The sequence below is a fragment of the Macaca mulatta genome, chromosome 5 (genome assembly GCF_049350105.2).
Source record: "Macaca mulatta isolate MMU2019108-1 chromosome 5, T2T-MMU8v2.0, whole genome shotgun sequence".
Lineage (NCBI taxonomy): Eukaryota > Metazoa > Chordata > Mammalia > Primates > Cercopithecidae > Macaca > Macaca mulatta.
In genome coordinates this window covers 11565999-11577601 of record NC_133410.1, presented here as the reverse complement: position 1 = coordinate 11577601, position 11603 = coordinate 11565999, and the positions used below count along the sequence as shown (strand labels likewise).

The following is an 11603-nucleotide window of genomic DNA, read 5'->3' as shown; positions in this document are numbered from 1 at the left end:
AAGTCCAGGCTCAGGTGCCTTCTGATGAAGATGAGGAATTTGTTGGGAAGTGGAATAAAGGTGACTCTTGCTATGCTTTGGAAAGAGACTGGTGGCATTTTGCCCATACCCTGGAGATCTGTGAAACTTTGAACTTGAGAGAGATAATTTAGGGTATCTGAGGGTATCTAATTGAGGGTATCTACGTGGCAAAGCATTCAAGAGGAAGCAGATCATAAAAGCTTGAAAAATTTTCAGCCTGATGATGCAACAGAAAAAAAAAAAAACTCATTTTCTGAAGAGAAATTCAAGCTGGCTGAAGAAATTTGCCTTGGTAATGAGGAGCCAAATGTTGATCACCAAGACAATGGGGAAAATGTCTCCAGGGCATGTCATGTACCTTCACAGCAGCCCCTCCCATCACAGACCCAGAGGCTTAGGAAGAAAAAATGGTTTCCTGTGCTGGGACCAGGGCCCCCCTGCTCTGTCCAGCCTTAGACCTGGTGCCCTGCCTCCCACCTGCTTCAGCTCCAGTTGTGGCTAAAAGGGGCCAAAGTACAGCTCAGACCATTGCTTTAAGGGGTGAAAGCTTCAAGCCTAGGCAGCTAACACATGGTGTTGGTCCTGCAGGTACACAGAAGGCAAGGATTGAGGTTTGGAAACCTCTCCCTAGATTTCAGAGGATGCATGGAAATGCCTGGATGTCCAGGTAGAAGTTTGCTGCAGAGACAGAGCCCTCATGGAGAACCTCTGGTAGAGCAGCGTGGAAGGGAAATATGGGGTTGGAACCCCCACACAAAGTCCACACTGGAGAACTCCCTAGTGGAACTGTGAGAAGAGGACCACCATCCTCCAGACCCCAGAATCATAGATCCTCCAATGCCTTGCACTATGCACCAGAAAAAAACCACAAACACTCAATGCTAGCTGTAAAAGCAGCCAGGAGAAGGGGACTGTACCCTAAAAAGCCATGGGGCAGAACTCTCCAAGACCATGGGAAACCACCTCTTGCATCAATGTGATCTTGATGTGAGACGTGGAGTCAAAGGAGATCATTTTGGAACTTTAAGATTCAATGACTGCCCTGCTGGATTTTGGACTTGCATGGGGCTTGCAGTCCCTTTGTTTTGGCCAATTTCTCCCATTTGGAATGTGTGTATTTACCCACTGCCTGTACCTTCATTGTATCTAGGAAGTAACTAACTTGCTTTTGATTTTACAGGCTCATAGGTGAAAGGGACTTGCTTAGTCTCAGAAGAGATTTTGAACCTGGACTTTTGAGTTAATGCTGGAATGAGTTAAGACTTTGAGGGAATGTTGGAAAGGCATGAATGTGTTTTGAAATGTGAAGACATGAGATTTGGGAGGGGCCAGGGGTAGAATAATGTGATTTGGCTGTGTCCCCACCCAAATGTCATCTTGAATTGTGGTTCCCATAATTTCCACATGTCCAAAGGACCCAGTTGGGGGTAATTGAACCATGAGGGCAGTTACCCTCATGCTGTTCTCATGATAGTGAGTGACTACTCATGAGATCTGATGGTTTTATAAGGGGCTTTTCCCCTTTTGCTCAGCACTTCTCCTTTCTGCTGTCATGTGAAGAAGTATGTCTTTGCTTCTGCCTCTGTCATGATTATACATTTCCTGAGGCCTCTCCCACCATGCTGAAATGTGTCAATCAAACCTCTACTCTTTATAAATTACCCAGTCTGGGATATGTCTTTTAGCAGCCTGAGAACAGATTAATACAACCATGTTCCTTCAGGCTGCAGGACATATGCCTACAGTACTCACTCTTGTTTTCTTTCTGGCAAACTCTTTATTCTTTAGCAACCCAGTAAGAATATTTCTGATACTGTGATGTCTACCTTGTTTATCTTATAATTAGTAATTAATCATAGTTAATTCATAGTCTAAAATTCATAATTTCCTTTCCAGTGTTTGGATAGAAATTTGCTCAGACTGTGATTATAGCATGTATAACTGTTGTAAACCTCTGTTTAAGTGACAGCAAACCACATCAAGCTCTCTCCATGCCTGAACCCTGGTTTTATTCAGCTCTGTTTTTCAGCAGCAAAGACAGGGCCTAGAGAAGAGTCACATGAGCATTAATTAGAAAAGTTTACTCTGGCAGGAGGAGAAATGAATGGGAAGAATAAATCTAGGGGCTGGATAACTAGCCTGGAGGTTAGGCATAACGCAAACAATTAGTAATAAAATATGTGGCCATGAAATAGTCAATTCTAAGGGATTGCAGAGGGTTAATTGAAAATACGTAACTAACAGGGCAATAGAGAAAAACTATAACAAATGTAATGCTTTTGCTGGATACAAAGTATCATAACTTGTTTTTATGTTGTGTTATCAGTCTTCTTTCACCGTGTCTTCCTCTTCCTCCTCTTCCTCCTTCTTTTTCTTCTTCTTTGTTCTCCTTCCCCTTCTCCTTTTTTTTTGTCTTCCTTCTTCTCCTCCTCCTTTCTCTTCTTCCTTGATTCAAAGGTCTATTATGTTTATCCTATAGAAAACAAATGATTGGAGCATATTTGAATAATATAATTACCCTAATGACTTTGAAAGTATAAATCAACATATAAAATGTAGCATAGTCTATTGAAAAGACAGTGAGTCAAAATTTCTGGGTGCTTGTCCTAATGTCAGTGTTTATTAGTTGCGTGACTCTTTGGTCTTCTAATCACTGGATAAGGTTTTATCAGTGTTATTATAACATGCAAATGATGAAAATGTGCAATTCTGTTTTGAAAATTATAAAGAGCTCCACAAATAAGATGTACTACTTTTCTTATCATCAGAGTGTTGTAAGAGTTTCCACATAATGTGTTTAATTATGTCTTGCTTCTAGGGAACGTAGGACTTCTATGTAGATTGCATTTGTATAATCTGATTAAAGTTTCTAGCATATTATTCAAACTTCAACAATATTTGCCAAAACTTAGTAATTGGTTTTGCTACAACATCCTTTATAATTGAAAATATTCAGGTACTGTATTTATATGTGAAGAAAATATGCTTAAATATACATTTTAAAAATTTTAGTTAAAAAATAAAATAGGGTCATTTCTTTGCATTACTTTCGATTATTTATCTTCTAACAGGCCAACAAAGTAAACTGCCTTTTCAAATTGACATAAACCTTAGCCTGTACTCTGCTCTTGGCTCCACTGGGTGAAGGGCATGAGATATTCTATAAATAATTTTTGGAGACCTAAAGGCAGGGAGGATTTACAATAAAATGTTTTGAATGTTATTTTTTGATATATTGTTAAAATATGTTTTATTTACATCCTATGTATGAAACGTTTTTGTCATGTTTCCCAATCCATAATGACATGTAGTGACCTAACAGTAAATGTCACTAGATGTTAAATACAAGGCATCAGGACTGCAGCAGCCTACAACAAAATAATTGCACAGTAACTTGTAGAGTATCCTTTCCTAGGCTGATACATAGAGATAATTTTTTTTTAATTTATTTATTATTATTATACTTTAAGTTGTAGGGTACATGTGCATAACGTGCAGGTTTGTTACGTATGTATACTTGTGCCATGTTGCTGTGCTGCACCCATCAACTCGTCATTTACATCAGGTATAACTCCCAATGCAATCCCTCCCCCCTTCCCCCTCCCCATGATAGGCCCCGGTGTGTGATGTTCCCCTTCCTGAGTCCAAGTGATCTCATTGTTCAGTTCCCACCTATGAGTGAGAACATGCGGTGTTTGGTTTTCTGTTCTTGTGATAGTTTGCTAAGAATGATGGATTCCAGCTGCATCCAAGTCCCTACAAAGGACACAAACTCATCCTTTTTGATGGCTGCATAGTATTCCATGGTGTATATGTGCCACATTTTCTTAATCCAATCTGTCACTGATGGACATTTGGGTTGATTCCAAGTCTTTGCTATTGTGAATAGTGCTGCAATAAACATACGTGTGCATGTGTCTTTATAGCAGCATAATTTATAATCCTTTGGGTATATACCCAGTAATGGGATGGCTGGGTCATATGGTACATCTAGTTCTAGATCCTTGAGGAATCGCCATACTGTTTTCCATAATGGTTGAACTAGTTTACAATCCCACCAACAGTGTAAAAGTGTTCCTATTTCTCCACATCCTCTCCAGAACCTGTTGTTTCCTGACTTTTTAATGATTGCCATTCTAACTGGTGTGAGATGGTATCTCATTGTGGTTTTGATTTGCATTTCTCTGATGGCCAGTGATGATGAGCATTTTTTCATGTGTCTGTTGGCTGTATGAATGTCTTCTTTTGAGAAATGTCTGTTCATATCCTTTGCCCACATTTTGATGGGGTTTTTTGTTTTTTTCTTGTAAATTTGTTTGAGTTCTTTGTAGGTTCTGGATATTAGCCCTTTGTCAGATGAGTAGATTGCAAAAATTTTCTCCCATTCTGTAGGTTGCCTGTTCACTCTGATGGTAGTGTCTTTTGCTGTGCAGAAGCTCTTTAGTTTAATGAGATCCCATTTGTCAATTTTGGCTTTTGCTGCCATTGCTTTTGGTGTTTTAGACATGAAATCTTTGCCCATGCCTATGTCCTGAATGGTACTACCTAGGTTTTCCTCTAGGATTTTTATGGTATTAGGTCTAACATTTAAGTCTCTAATCCATCTTGAATTAATTTTCGTATAAGGAATAAGGAAAGGATCCAGTTTCAGCTTTCTACTTATGGCTAGCCAATTTTCCCAGCACCATTTATTAAATAGGGAATCCTTTCCCCATTTCTTGTTTCTCTCAGGTTTGTCAAAGATCAAATGGCTGTAGATGTGTGGTATTATTTCTGAGGACTCTGTTCTCTTCCATTGGTCTATATCTCTGTTTTGGTACCAGTACCATGCTGTTTTGGTTACTGTAGCCTTGTAGTATAGTTTGAAGTCAGGTAGCGTGATGCCTCCAGCTTTGTTCTTTTGACTTAGGATTGTCTTGGAGATGCGGGCTCTTTTTTGGTTCCATATGAACTTTAAAGCAGTTTTTTCCAATTCTGTGAAGAAACTCATTGGTAGCTTGATGGGGATGGCATTGAATCTATAAATTACCTTGGGCAGTATGGCCATTTTCACGATATTGATTCTTCCTATCCATGAGCATGGTATGTTCTTCCATTTGTTTGTGTCCTCTTTGATTTCACTAAGCAGTGGTTTGTAGTTCTCCTTGAAGAGGTCCTTTACATCCCTTGTAAGTTGGATTCCTAGGTATTTGATTCTCTTTGAAGCAATTGTGAATGGAAGTTCATTCCTGATTTGGCTCTCTGTTTGTCTGTTACTGATGTATAAGAATGCTTGTGATTTTTGCACATTAATTTTGTATCCTTAGACTTTGCTGAAGTTGCTTATCAGCTTAAGGAGATTTTGGGCTGAGACAATGAGGTTTTCTAAATATACAATCATGTCATCTGCAAACAGGGACAATTTGACTTCTTCGTTTCCTAACTGAATACCCTTGATTTCTTTCTCTTGCCTGATTGCCCTAGCCAGAACTTCCAACACTATGTTGAATAGGAGTGGTGAGAGAGGGCATCCCTGTCTTGTGCCAGTTTTCAAAGGGAATTTTTCCAGTTTTTGCCCATTCAGTATGATATTGGCTGTGGGTTTGTCATAAATAGCTCTTATTATTTTGAGGTACGTTCCATCAATACCGAATTTATTGAGCGTTTTTAGCATGAAGGGCTGTTGAATTTTGTCAAAAGCCTTTTCTGCATCTATTGAGGTAATCATGTGGTTCTTGTCTTTGGTTCTGTTTATATGCTGGATTATGTTTATTGATTTGCGAATGTTGAACCAGCCTTGCATCCCAGGGATGAAGCCCACTTGATCATGGTGGATAAGCTTTTTGATGTGTTGCTGAATCCGGTTTGCCAGTATTTTATTGAGGATTTTTGCATCGATGTTCATCAGGGATATTGGTCTAAAATTCTCTTTTTTTGTTGTGTCTCTGCCAGGCTTTGGTATCAGGATGATATTGGCCTCATAAAATGAGTTAGGGAGGATTCCCTCTTTTTCTATTGATTGGAATAGTTTCAGAAGGAATGGTACCAACTCCTCCTTGTACCTCTGGTAGAATTCAGCTGTGAATCCATCTGGTCCTGGACTTTTTTTGGTTGGTAGGCTATTAATTGTTGCCTCAATTTCAGAGCCTGCTATTGGTCTATTCAGGGATTCAACTTCTTCCTGGTTTAGTCTTGGAAGAGTGTAAGTGTCCAGGAAATTATCCATTTCTTCTAGATTTTCCAGTTTATTTGCGTAGAGGTGTTTATAGTATTCTCTGATGGTAGTTTGTATTTCTGTGGGGTCAGTGGTGATATCCCCTTTATCATTTTTAATTGCGTCGATTTGATTCTTCTCTCTTTTCTTCTTTATTAGTCTGGCTAGTGGTCTGTCAATTTTGTTGATCTTTTCAAAAAACCAACTCCTGGATTCATTGATTTTTTGGAGGGTTTTTTGTGTCTCTATCTCCTTCAGTTCTGCTCTGATCTTAGTTATTTCTTGCCTTCTGCTAGCTTTCAAATGTGTTTGCTCTTGCTTCTCTAGTTCTTTTAATTGTGATGTTAGAGTGTCAATTTTAGATCTTTCCTGCTTTCTCTTGTGGGCATTTAGTGCTATAAATTTCCCTCTACACACTGCTTTAAATGTGTCCCAGAGATTCTGGTATGTTGTATCTTTGTTCTCATTGGTTTCAAAGAACATCTTTATTTCTGCCTTCATTTCGTACCCAGTAGTCATTCAGGAGCAGGTTGTTCAGTTTCCATGTAGTTGAGCGGTTTTGATTGAGTTTCTTAGTCCTGAGTTCTAGTTTGATTGCACTGTGGTCTGAGAGACAGTTTGTTATAATTTCTGTTCTTGTACATTTGCTGAGGAGTGCTTTACTTCCAATTACGTGGTCAATTTTGGAGTAAGTATGATGTGGTGCTGAGAAGAATGTATATTCTGTTGATTTGGGGTGGAGAGTTCTATAGATGTCTATTAGGTCTGCTTGCTGCAGAGATGAGTTCAATTCCTGGATATCCTTGTTAACTTTCTGTCTCGTTGATCTGTCTAATGTTGACAGTGGAGTGTTGAAGTCTCCCATTATTATTGTATGGGAGTCTAAGTCTCTTTGTAAGTCTCTAAGGACTTGCTTTATGAATCTGGGTGCTCCTGTATTGGGTGCATATATATTTAGGATAGTTAGCTCTTCCTGTTGAATTGATCCCTTTACCATTATGTAATGGCCTTCTTTGTCTCTTTTGATCTTTGATGGTTTAAAGTCTGTTTTATCAGAGACTAGTATTGCAACCCCCGCTTTTTTTTGTTCTCCATTTGCTTGGTAAATCTTCCTCCATCCCTTTATTTTGAGCCTATGTATGTCTCTGCGTGTGAGATGGGTCTCCTGAATACAGCAGACTGATGGGTCTTGACTCTTTATCCAGTTTGCCAGTCTGTGTCTTTTAATTGGAGCATTTAGTCCATTTACATTTAAGGTTAAGATTGTTATGTGTGAACTTGATCCTGCCATTATGATATTAACTGGTTATTTTGCTCATTAGTTGATGCAGTTTCTTCCTAGCCTCAATGGTCTTTACATTTTGGCATGTTTTTGCAATGGCTGGTACCGGTTGTTCCTTTCCATGTTTAGTGCTTCCTTCAGGGTCTCTTGTAAGGCAGGCCTAGTGGTGACAAAATCTCTAAGCATTTGCTTATCTGTAAAGGATTTTATTTCTCCTTCACTTATGAAACTTAGTTTGGCTGGATATGAAATTCTGGGTTGAAAATTCTTTTCTTTAAGAATGTTGAATATTGGCCCCCACTCTCTTCTGGCTTGTAGAGTTTCTGCTGAGAGATCTGCTGTTAGTCTGATGGGCTTCCCTTTGTGGGTAACCCGACCTTTCTCTCTGGCTGCCCTTAAGATTTTTTCCTTCATTTCAACTTTGGTGAATCTGGCAATTATGTGTCTTGGAGTTGCTCTTCTCGAGGAGTATCTTTGTGGCGTTCTCTGTATTTCCTGGATTTGAATGTTGGCCTGCCCTGCTAGGTTGGGGAAGTTCTCCTGGATGATATCCTGAAGAGTGTTTTCCAACTTGGTTCCATTTTCCCCCTCACTTTCAGGCACCCCAATCAGACGTAGATTTGGTCTTTTTACATAATCCCATACTTCTTGCAGGCTTTGTTCATTTCTTTTTCTTCTTTTTTCTTTTGGTTTCTCTTCTCACTTCATTTCATTCATTTGATCCTCAATCGCTGATACTCTTTCTTCCAGTTGATCGAGTCGGTTACTGAAGCTTGTGCATTTGTCACATATTTCTCGTGTCATGGTTTTCATCTCTTTCATTTCGTTTAGGACCTTCTCTGCATTAATTACTCTAGCCATCAATTCTTCCACTTTTTTTTCAAGATTTTTAGTTTCTTTGCGCTGGGTACGTAATTCCTCCTTTAGCTCTGAGGAATTTGATGGACTGAAGCCTTCTTCTCTCATCTCGTCAAAGTCATTCTCCGTCCAGCTTTGATCCGTTGCTGGCGATGAGCTGCGCTCCTTTGCCGGGGGAGATGCGCTGTTATTTTTTGAATTTCCAGCTTTTCTGCCCTGCTTTTTCCCCATCTTTGTGGTTTTATCTGCCTCTGGTCTTTGATGATGGTGATGTACTGATGGGGTTTTGGTGTAGGTGTCCTTCCTGTTTGATAGTTTTCCTTCTAACAGTCAGGACCCTCAGCTGTAGGTCTGTTGGAGATTGCTTGAGGTCCACGCCAGACCCTGTTTGCCTGGGTATCAGCAGCAGACGCTGCAGAAGATAGAATATTTCTGAACAGCGAGTGTACCTGTCTGATTCTTGCTTTGGAAGCTTCCTCTCAGGGGTGTACTCCTCCCTGTGAGGTGTGGGGTGTCAGACTGCCCCTAGTGGGGGATGTCTCCCAGTTAGGCTACTCAGGGGTCAGGGACCCACTTGAGCAGGGAGTCTGTCCCTTCTCAGATCTCAACCTCCCTGTTGGGAGATCCACTGCTCTCTTCAAAGCTGTCAGACAGAGTCGTTTGCGTCTGCAGAGGTGTCTGCTGTGTTTGTTTAGTTTACTGTGCCCTGTCCCCAGAGGTGGAGTCTACAGAGACAGGCAGGTTTCCTTGAGCTGCTGTGAGCTCCACCCAGTTCGAGCTTCCCAGCAGCTTTGTTTACCTACTTAAGCCTCAGCAATGGCGGGCGCCCCTCCCCCAGCCTCGCTGCTGCCTTGCCGGTAGATCACAGACTGCTGCGCTAGCAATGAGGGAGGCTCCGTGGGTGTGGGACCCTCCCGGCCAGGTGTGGGATATGATCTCCTGGTGTGCCTGTTTGCTTAAAGCACAGTATTGGGGTGGGAGTTACCCGATTTTCCAGGTGTTGTGTGTCTCAGTTCCCCTGGCTAGGAAAAGGGACTCCCTTCACCCTTGCGCTTCCCAGGTGAGGCAATGCCTCGCCCTGCTTCAGCTCTCGCTGGTCGGGCTGCAGCAGCTGACCAGCACCGATCGTCCGGCACTCCCCAGTGAGATGAACCCAGTACCTCAGTTGAAAATGCAGAAATCACCGGTCTTCTGTGTCACTCGCGCTGGGAGTTGGAGACTGGAGCTGCTCCTATTCGGCCATCTTGCTCCGCCCCCATATAGAGATAAATTTAAGGAAACATATCCAGAAATTATTTAATAATGCTCCAAAAACTTCTAACATATAAAGACTTTTAAAAAATCTATGTTCTAACATCTAAGGATATTTTATAGTGGTATAATTATAATTATTATCGTTATTATGCTAAAAGTGGACAGAACTGTGCAGTGTCTGAGTGAGCTACTCAGTATTTTATGCGTGCTGGTAGAAGACATGAGACTTCTGTTTCAACGGTGAAGGAGGATTTTATTACTTACAGCAGTAGCAGTAGCTGTAATATCAACATTTTGTGCTGGTTCCCTGAGACTCAATTCCTATATGGTGATGGGAAGAGGTCAGTTGACACCTGCATATACAGTGAATTGCATTAAAAGGAAAGGAACCTTGAACTTAGGAAAAGCAAATATTTTCTAATGGGGAAAAAAAATCCCATGACTCTTCTTTGCTCCAGAGACCGACAATAAACATGTTTTTCCCAACTGCAAGAAAACGTGCCCTTTGCTCTGGAGGGAAACATTCTCTGTTATCTCCTGAGGCTGTAGATCCTTGAAAAGATTATCTGGAGAAACAGATAGTTAATGGAGAAACAGATAATTGTCTGGAGAAACAGATAGTTAATGCTTCATCTACAAGACATGGAGAAATACCAGAGACCCCTTGAAAATTATTATCTCCCCAAAGAGAGGCAGTACCCCTTGGACAAAAGCAAATCTTGCCTGAATTTGAATATTGCCTCTAGCAGTTTGTTACCTCATAGGCTTAGACAATTCACTTATTATAGTTATTTAAATTCCCTTATATGTAAATGGAGATAATAGCATTCCCTATCATAGAGAGTTATTGTAAAGACTAAATGAGTTAATGCATAAAAAGCCTTTAGAACTGTGTATACACTGTAAACATTAAAGAAATACTACCTATTCTAGATAAATTATATTATAAATAAACTGTTGATTGCCTTTTCTTATTTTAAAGCATTGATTATTTTGCAAAAATATATAAAAAGGATATGCTAGAGATTAACTTTGCAGTTAAAAATTTTCACTTATATTTATTATTAGAGTTTTTAACATTTGAAAATAAAAATACACATTTTACATATCTCTTCAACAGATACATAAACTGTCAATCTTACTCTGTTCCCGTGCTAATTCCTGTAATTATATTATTACATTTCATCTTCATGGAAAACTTTGAGGTAGATGGCTTTAGCCAAGGAAGTATAACAGATTTTAAACCCAGTTCTGGGTGTGCCCTTAATTTATATACCTTTTCCCGTTCACTATAAAGCACTGTGTTAAGGGATATATCTTAACCTTTGAAAGCATGCCAGCACTATGAACAATACCTACGTTCACGGGTCTAGTGTTCTTTACATTACAAAGCACTTAATTTCATTATCTTTTTGTATATATTTCCCTGATTTTCTGTTAAAGAATCTAGCTTCGGAGATAGTTAAGGGCTTAACACAATGTCAGAGCTTGAATATACAGAGGTGGGCTTTAGTGTATATATTCTAACTTAAACCTTTAGAGGAAGAGCACCCTCTTCTGCTGTACAGAATTGTTCCCTTCTATCTACTAATGGGAGCAAATGCTGTTGTTTGACACTTTGGAAATGTTGGCCTGCCTAAATGAAATACCCTCTGGTACAATGGAATGGTCATGCAACTCTCAAGAATTGCTACTAGTAATCCTGCTATCGATTATCCAGTTCTCATTTCTTAGAGGGAACTTTCCTTTCTCCAGTACACTAAAAGTACCTTAATTGGGGCAAACTCTGCCACCTGACCTGTGGGCCCCAGGAACACGGCATGGTGTAAAAGAGGAAGAGGACAGTGTTATTGAATGAGAGGCCCTAGAATCCCACCCTTTTTCAGCATGGACTCATGAATGAATCCCTCAGCTGTTCTACTGAAGTATCCCCATGGGCATGTTGAATCTTTCATGTGGCATCAGCAGCAAGAATCCAGAGACAGGTGTGGAAAA

At 40.1% G+C, this 11603-nt stretch overlaps 1 long non-coding RNA gene across 1 annotated transcript; it reads right to left on the bottom strand.

Moving 5' to 3' along the window:
• Nucleotides 1-2009: 2009 nt before the first annotated feature.
• Nucleotides 2010-9612, bottom strand: LOC144340895 (uncharacterized). The gene is made up of 2 exons (XR_013417437.1): nt 9515-9612; nt 2010-2494 (listed from the first exon to the last, which is right to left on the bottom strand). It is a non-coding gene; the product is annotated as an uncharacterized LOC144340895 (long non-coding RNA).
• Nucleotides 9613-11603: the final 1991 nt, after the last annotated feature.